This window comes from Terrapene carolina, unplaced genomic scaffold (genome assembly GCF_002925995.2).
Source record: "Terrapene carolina triunguis isolate 2854851 unplaced genomic scaffold, T_m_triunguis-2.0 Scaffold139, whole genome shotgun sequence".
NCBI classification, from domain to species: Eukaryota; Metazoa; Chordata; order Testudines; family Emydidae; genus Terrapene; species Terrapene triunguis.
Genome location: NW_020664490.1, coordinates 1,673,498 through 1,682,840, shown reverse-complemented (window position 1 = coordinate 1,682,840; position 9,343 = coordinate 1,673,498). Strand labels below are relative to the sequence as shown.

General features: G+C 42.7%; 1 protein-coding gene across 1 annotated transcript in view; it reads left to right on the top strand.

Annotated features, from left to right (window-relative positions):
- Positions 1-1,159: 1,159 nt before the first annotated feature.
- Positions 1,160-9,343, top strand: part of LOC112112900 (sacsin-like) — a 138,306-nt gene continuing 130,122 nt past the window's right edge. Inside the window, exon 1 of the mRNA XM_026653446.1 lies at positions 1,160-1,213. The gene's annotated coding sequence lies outside the window, so the exon portion shown is untranslated. The remainder of the gene's footprint in view (positions 1,214-9,343) is intronic.

Below are 9,343 nucleotides of genomic sequence, written 5' to 3'. Positions count from 1 at the left end.
CCCACTGCCGCGGGGGGAGGAAGCGGCTGATGGCCAAGCTCGGCGGCTGTGGCTCTGGCACCCCCGAACCCTCCCGAGCCTGGGCCTGCTGCGGGGACCCAGCAGCGCACACGCTGCGCCCAGCCCCTGGCCAGTTGCGTCTGGGCTGGCTGCCCAGCTGGTGCTATCCCGCGGCGGCCCCGGGGCGGAGGCATCGGCAGCCCAGCCCCGTTCATTCCCCTGCGGGACCCGAGCAGGACGAGGGGGCTGGGGCCTGCTGCCCCCACTCTGGGGCCGCCGCGGGATAGCACCAGCTGGGCAGCAGCCCAGACGTGACTGGCCAGGGGCTGGGCGCAGCGTGCGCGCTGCTGGGTCCCCGCAACAGGCCCGGGCTCGGGGGGTTCGGGCCCGGGCGCCAGAGCCGCAGCCGCCGAGCTTGGCCATCGGCCGCTTCCTCCCCCCGCGGCAGTGGGAGCTGCAGCACCGGCTGCACCCGAGTCCCACTGCCCCGGGGGGAGAACAGCTGCTGCCTGGCCCCGCGGGCCACCCCCCTACTCCCCGACTGAGTCCTGCCTGCACTTGGGGCCAGGCCGGATTCTCACTCATCCCGGCCTCGCGCTTCCCCTGCGTCTCCCGGGCCTCCCTCCAGCGCTTGTGGAGGAAGGGGTGGGGGGTGTTTTTTTTTCCCCCTCCCCCCCCGTCCCCCCCCCCCCGCATCCCGATATTTGACTTGGGTGATCTGGTCACCCTAATCTGATCAGTTAATGCAAATGGAGATATTTTAAATAGAACTTCTGTCTTGACAGTGATATTTAAAAATATTAAATTTTGATGTGACATCCTCACTTTGTATTTTACTTTATGCAACATATAATCTAAAAAAAACCCAAACTGACATTTTTCTGTGCTGTTGAAATCTGAGACTAGTCAGGACCATATCTCTTTAAAAAAAAAAAAAAAGAGCAAGAGAGCGAGAGCTGGCAGGGCAGAGCTAAAGCCTCTGCTGCATTAAACTTGTTTGGCTACATTGAGGCTGCAGCAGTGGTCACGCATTATGCTGAAATCTGCTCATTTTACAAAAGGGGGAAGAGGGACAAGATTGTTTTGAGTCCAGATGCTGTCAAACACCAGCAACCAATGGAAGAATTGGCACAATAAACAGGCCAGTATGTGAAAGCAGTTTATGAAGAAATAGCTAAATACAGTGGTTTGTCCTGTCTGATCATCTGATGCTGTAAGTACTAGCATGATATAGGATTGCTCAGTCACTGCAGTTGTTTGTGTGAGATGTTTTATGGGTATCATGATATTACTAGCATTCATTGTGGCAGAAACCATAGGCTTTGACATATTTAATAGAGTATTTAGCTGAATGCCTATTGTCTATGTTGTCTACAGAATTTCTGGGTGACTCATAAGCTGCAGTGCGCTAGCGGTGTGGATGGAACAAGGATTTGCACATTAGCTTGCCTCTCCGTTTCATAGCTATGTGTCTTTGTTGCACTGTATTGTGAGAAATGTTAGTATATTGCTGCAGTACTATGCATGTAAAGAGGCCTGTTTCTGAATTTGATCAGCAGCCCTTGAATGCTGGGTTTTGTGGGGCATTCTTTGTTTGACATTACTACGGCTGACATAATTTAAAAAAAAAAAACCTAAAAATACTACTTACTCCAACTTACTTGATGCTAGATGCTGTAGTTTGAGCAAGCTTTGCAGTAAGTGATTTTTCATATGTATGTATTTGTAATGGGGTTGCAAGATACCGTTAACTTTGCAGTTTGTGAGAGTTGTTCTCTATAAAGCGTGTCAATTATGATTTACTTAGAAAAGGAATGAGCACTTTCCTATGTTTTCCTATGTTCTGACATAAAGTAGATATATGTATTTCAAATGAAAGCACTTGTTCATGTGGAAATTCCACATCTTATTCTTTGGCAGTTGATTTAATGCTTGTCTTCTGTGCATGCTCTAATGATCTGATGTAGTCTTGGTAACAAATTAAAAAAATATAATTAACACAAGTTCCCTGCACTGTGTGTATGAGCAGATTACTCAGCAATGAAGTAAAAAATTTGCATAGCTAAACTATTCATGCCAACAGAGCAAAGAACTAATGTACATTTTTATCATTATTTTGAAAGTATTTTAATTTTGCTTTCATCTGTCAAGCTACGGGCCTATACTTACAGTATCATCACAGTGATAAATTGTGAAACAAAGGATAGCATCCCGGTATTAATAAATCCATATACTGTCTTATGTGGTACAGTGAAGTTAATCCTATCCTGCTCCTGCTGAAATCAATGAGAAATCTCCCATTGGCTTCAGTGGGAGCAAAAGAAGGTCTAACTGTTCATAGCGTTAGATTGTGCAGGGCCCTACAAGAGGACACAAAGGGGAGGGAGCAGTGGCACAGGGAACCTTTCTTTTGTGCACCTGTGTGTGGACCTAGCACAATACCTGTTCCTGAATTTAGGGTCTAAGTTCTGCTCCCAGCACCTGCCTGCTACAGCACTCGCCACTTCAGAGGAAACAGGTAAGGCAGAGCTATGGCCCTGATCCTCCCACCTGCTGGGAAGTCCAAGCTGAACTCTTTGAAAGGTTGTTGCTACAGCTGCCATCCCCCTATGCTCTGAGGCAGAGCAGCTCCAGGAGCCCAGCCAATGGGAGCTATGGGAAGCGGCGTAGGCCGCAGGAACGTGCTGGGCACCGCTTCCTGCAGCTCCCATTGGCCGGGAACGGCGAACCAGGCCACTGGGAGCTGTGGGCAGCTGTGCCTGAGGACGGTCAATGTAAACAAACTGTCTCGTGGTCTGCCAGCGGATTACCCTGATGGGCCACAGGTTGCCCACCACTGATCTAGTCTGATCATATTGCAGGCCACAGAACCTTGCCCACCTCTCCTATAATAGACCCATAACCTCTGGCTGAGTTACTGAAGTCCTCAAATCATGATTTAAAGACTTCCAGTTACAGAGAATCAACCATTTACACTAGTTTAAACCTGCAAGTGACCCGTGCTCCATGCTGCAAAGGAAGACAACCCCTCCCAGGGTCTTTGGCAGTCTGACCTGGGGGATAATTCTTTCCTGACCTCAAATATGGAAATCAGTTGGACCCTCAGCATTTCGGCAAGACCCAACAGCCAAATACCTGGGAAAGAATTCTCTGTAGTAACTCAGAGACCTCCCCATCTAGCATCCCATCACTGTTGGGGATATTTGCTGCTATCAGTCGCAGATTGGCAACATGTCATTGTAGGCAGTTTCATCATACTATCCCCTCCATAAACTTATCAAGCTCAGTCTTGAAGCCAGTTAGGGTTTTTGTCCCCATGGCTCCCCTTGGAAGGCTGTTCCAGAACTTCATTCTTCCGATAGTTAGAAACCTTTCTCTAATTTTAAGCCTAAATTTGCTGATGGCCAGTTTATATCCACTTGTTCTTCTGTCAACATTGGCGCTTAACTTAAATATTTCCTCTTCCTCCCTGGTATTTATCTCACTGATGTGTTTAAAGAGAGCAATCATATCTCCCCGCAGCCTTTGTTTGGTTAGGCTAAACAAGCCAAGCTCTTTGAGTCTCCTCTCATTAGGTCAGTTTTCCATTCCTCTGATCATCCTAGTAGTCCTTCTCTGCACCTGTTCCTGTTTGAATTAATCAACATGAACCAAATGTTTCTTCAAAATCATAACAGCTAGAGACTTACTTTTTTGTTTTTTAATGTAAGCTGAGATTCTTGAGAACATGATAGTAGGTTCAGAGAGGCGCTGGTATGTTGGCTGGGCATGCATCAGCTGTTTCTGATCCCTGCTCTATATAATCATTCAGTGAAAGAAATCAGTAACCGTGTGGAAATCTACAGATAAATATTGGCGGAAAAGTGGTAGTACTCTGCTCTTAAGCTTCACTTGTCATATCTACAACTTGTACTTTCCGCTTGGTATGCCTATGCAAACCTTACAATTCCCTCACTGTTTTCATCCCGTTGCCTCCCTCCCAACCCTGCTGGTCTCTGACCCATCACCCTCTATCTTCCCTTCCTTGGTTCACTCTACCCCAGGGCCCTGGACATCCCTCAGCATCCCTCCAGCAGTACTGGCAGCTCCTCATATTTCTCTTATTCCATCAGGATGGGTTCTGAAGCACTCTGTTTTAGACACTCCATTCCTTTCTCTGGCCCTAATTAAGCAAATACTTAAGTGTTTTGCTGAACTTCAATCATGCGCTTAATTAAGTCTGTATTTATTCAGCAACACATGCTTAAGTACGTTGCTTCATAGTGATGAACTTAAGCTTGGGCTTTAATGCTTTGCTGAACTGGTGCCTCTGTGTACAGTGGAGACAACAATACTTTCAGAAGTACATCAGGACCTAATTCCACCCTGGACGAGCAACACGAGGTGCTCCCCACTCTTCAGGGTGAATCAGAATAGTACCCTACCCAACCACGAATAAGTAAGAATGCCATTCTGACTTTATTACCTTCCTGAGCTTCAGCCACACAGACTTTGGCGTGAAAGAAAACTTTTGCCTGTATTTAGTAAGAGCAAATATTGTCCCAATCCTATGTCATCCAGTGTCTAACCCCAACTGGGGTTGACAGTCCGCTGATCTAATATGTCACATTATGCCTAAATATTGGAGGACATCAAGTATTTTTCACCTGATCTTAGCTGTGTTTGTTATCTCATAATCTAAACATTTCTCTGTGAATCAGTATGAGTCATCTAATGTTTTATATAATGTACATACATAGATTTCATAAAAACAAGGTAAGTGGGTTGGAAGCCCCATCACTTGGGGCATCTACAATTACTTTGGATAGTATGCTTTAGGGAACATCCTCTCTTGCAGGAAAATTGCATACCTTACCTAATAGGACTTTTTTTTATCTCTTACTTCTGTGTTACTATGAAGACTAAACAATTTCTGTTGGTTTTACATTAGTCATTACAAAGATGATGCTAGACAAATTGCCCTTCTCTTTTTTATGTGTAAGATACAATATGCAAAATGGCTCATTTTTCAAATGCATTAGTATAGTAAGTGGAGGGCACAGGGGCTATTTTGTGTGAACATAATGGAGCAAACAGAATTGCACAGAGTCTCTTATAATGGAATGACTCCCAGGGGATACCCTCTGTCTTCCTCCTCCCCATCTCCACCTCCCAGATACCCATCACGATTTGGGAGTATATTATTTAGACGAGCAGCAATAACAATAGCATTTTGAAAGCTTTGTGAGTGGAATATTGAGAATACAGTAATAGAAAGTACTATATATTTTGGTTATTCTGAAATCTATAAAACATAAAAGGATAAACAGAATCTATAAAACATAAAAGGATAAACAGAATATCTTTACAGTTTTTCTGTGTTTTCCTCACCATCCATCATAATTAACTGTCTGGAAACTCTAAACTGAAGTTACTTTCCTTACTAATTTCTCATTTATGTTTAAAATATTTCCCTCTCATTGCAGGATCTGTAGAGACCTTTGTTATAACTTTTCTCATTAATAATCTTTTGTACTTATAAATCACTTATCAAAGGATCTCAAAGCACTTCACAGACACTAAAGAATTAAGCCTTATAATACTCTATCAGTTAATCTAATTGTTATTAACAGGTAATATTACTGTTTCACAGGCAGAGTGATCCTTGCCCAACAATTCAACCATATTTCTTCCAGTGCTAGGCTATTGTCATTTTTTTCATTAAAATAGAAGCACTGAAATATTTGTTTGGAAAAAATATAGAGAATCACAGACATGTTACAAGACATTATAAGAATAAAAAAAAGAGGTCAAATTGTGGGCATACCAATCTTGGCAGAGTCCCTTTAAGAATTTTTCTTATGCCACATGGAACACAGTTGTTATCATTAACATCATCTGTTACATATGCTGGATTTCATGTACATCATATTTATTTATAGCATAGACCAAGGAACCGAATATTCTCATCTTTGCAAAGTTTCTCTCTTTTAACTGTGCATGTTGGGTGCAGCCAAGTCTCTATATTAATCTCCTTGCTTTTACAATGTTTTGCCTTTCCAGAGCTAAATTTTCCAGCATGCTGCATATCTCAATTTAGACACAAGACTCCCACATATAGAAGAGAGATTCACATAGTTAAATTCCCTAGCTAAAAGCATACTACCCATGGAATGTAAAATGCCCTACCATTTTCCTGCAACTGTGGCTGGCAAATGGCATAGAGACCCTATTTGGCAAACAATATCATTAGCCTTTTAAGAATAAATACTTAGCAATTATATAGCGTTTTTTGAGTCCAGTACTGCTCAGCTACTCAGGGTTAGCCTGAAGCAACTCCACAGAAAGCAGTTGAGTCACTCCATATTTATTGTAATCGAAAGTTCAGTTTGACTGTACATATTTAAAGCACTTAAGAAATATTTATAAAAATCTTCACAATTTCATTTGAGGGTAGGTGAACAAACCCTTTCAAAATCTTGCTGTAGAGTTTGGTTCCACCTATATTGGAATAAAGTTTATTTGCTGCAGAGGTCCAAAAATCCTGTGTGCCCTACAGTTGCAGAGCATCTTATAAGAGAGAAGGGGAATGTGAGAAAACTAGTGCCCCATTTCCATACTTTGTTCTTTTCTATCACAAATCTGTCTTTCCCCACCACTGGAGCTATGCAGCCTGCAGGAATTTCTGCACGTCTATAACAACAGTAATAAACTTGGCTATTATATAGTGACTACTGTATGTGGTTCCAAGGAGAGAGGGACAGAACCCAGCCAGCCCATGCGGTATGTAATTCTCTTTCTTTCATTTTTTAAAGTGACCTTGTATGGGCAGTTAAGGACTCCTCATCCCACATACTGGGGTGCAGTTGGGGTTCCCTCCTGATTTCCAGGTGCCTTTTTTTTTGTGAGAGGTAGGTTCTGTCTGATCTAATGGGCCAGGGACTACCAAATTCTAAATGCTCTATGCTAATTGCTTAACCTCTCCACCACAGCTTTCTCCATGCTTAATTTACAGGGGTGTTGTGAGGATGTTACACTTCACAGAGTTTAAGTGCTATAAGTATTTGTTTATTTCCTACTTCCATGCTAACAGTCATTGAGCAGTAAGCCGAGATGTCTTTGAGTCATATGACTGTTTTTAAAATTCCCTTGCCAAATGAAGGAATGAACTCATCACCCTTATATTAGGATGTGGGGCAGTGCACTAAGCTATCAATGCATTTCCTGTTGTCGTTCCCCAACAGTCAGATTGTCTGCCATATATGACAATCAGGATCGGCTGTGTCTCTGTTATAGAAGGCCATGAAATGTGTACATGGGACATCTTTTGATTTAATGTATGTATTTATTTTTGATTTATTCAAATGAGCCCATCAGACTCTAGGCACATGAACACACAATATTTAAAAATATTACAAAATAAACCTCAGTTGACACAATGTCAATAACACAAACATTCTCTAACCCATAAAAGTGGAACTATCCCCGCCCCCGTTAGAGAAAGCCAGTGTGAATAGATAGTCTTTGTCTGATGGTCAACAAACTCAATGCCTCTCAGAGAAGAGGTAGAGGCAAATTTCAGAGTTGAGAGCTCCTCACAAAAGATTCCCTGCCACTAGATTCCAGATGTACAAATCTAGACACTGTGAGCTTAAACATGCCAAGTGATCCCAGCTGCTGAAAGAAGCAGGCCAGCACTCAAAACCACAAAAGACTTCCTAGGTGAAAAGCAATATCTTGAAGTGTACCCAGAAAAAGTCTGGAAGAATAGGGTGATAGGTGTAACAGGTTTAAGATCTGTCATTCAGTAAGTGGGCACACCACACACATTCAGTACAAACTAAGTTTCTCACGTAGTCTCTAATGGTATATCAAACAGTAATCATAGAACTGGAAGGGACCTCAAGAGGTCATTTAATCCAGTCCCCTGCATTCATGGCAGGATTAAGTATTATCTAGACCATCCCTGACAGATATTGATCTAATCTGCTCTTAAAAATCTCCAATGATGGAGATTCCACCATCTCCCAAGGCAATTTATTCCAGTGCTTAACCATCCTGACAGGAAGTTTTTCCTAATGTCAAACCTAAACCACTCTTGCTGCAATTTAAGACCATTACTTCTTGTCCTATCCTCAGAGGTTAAGGAGAATAATTTTTCTCCCTCTTCCTTGTAACAACTTTTTATGTACATGAAAACTATTATGTCCCCTCTCAGTCTTCTCTTTTCCAGATTAAACAAACCCAATTTTTTGAATCTTCCCTCATAGATCTTATTTTCTAGACCTTTAATCATTTTTGTTGCTCTTCTCTGGACTTTCTCCAGTTATTCCACATCCTTCCTGAAATGTGCTCAGTACTGGACACAATATTTCAGTTGAGGCCTAACTAGCATGGAGTACAGTGGAAGAATTGCTTCTCATGTCTTGCTTACAACACTCCTGCTAATACATCCCAGAATGATGTTTGCTTTTTTTGCAGCAGTGTTACACTGTTGACTCATATTTAGCTTGTGATCCACTATGACCCCCAGATCTCTTTCCACAGTGCTCCTTCCTAGGCAGTCCTTTCCCATTTTGTATGTGTGCAGCTGATTGTTCCTTCCTAAGGACAAAGGCATAGTATTCCACGTATTGAACTTCATCCTATTTTCTTCAGACCATTTCTCTAGTTTGTCCAGATTATTTTGAATTTTAATCCTATCCTCCAAAGCACTTGCAACCCCTCCCAGCTTGGTATCATCCACAAACTTTATAAGTGTACTCTCTTAGATATTGAACAGAACCGGACCCAGAACTGATCCCTGCGGGACCCCACTCGATATGCCCTTGCAGCTTGACTGAACCACTGATAACTACTCTCTGGGAATAGAGAGGCTGGATGTGATAAAAGGTGTTGATATAATTGAGGTGTGTGTGTGGTGTCTATATCCTAAAAGGATGGTCACAACCTCTTCGTCACATGGAGATGAGAAAATCAGTTCAGCAGGAGCAACAGGACCCCATAAGAAGGTGAGATGGTACAACAGAAACAAAGCATAGCAACATTCAGTAAACTGTTAACCAGGAGAGAATCATTATAATCATAAATTTCAATAAGGTAGCATAAGCCGAAAGAGTACAAACCAACATTTTACCATCCTGGAGATCAACCTTGTCTTCAGAGCCTAAGGCTGGAGTCTTGCCTTTCAGTCGTTCTTTCCCTTCTGTATGTCCCAGAAACCAAATGGAATTTCATTCCCTGGAGCACATATGCAAAGGGAGGCAGGGTGGGAGGGGAAAGTGAAGCTGGACTTAACCCCTTGTTTACTGGGGACCAAGTAGTTTACAGACTTTTTATACTGCAATTTTAGTAACAAAAGGAG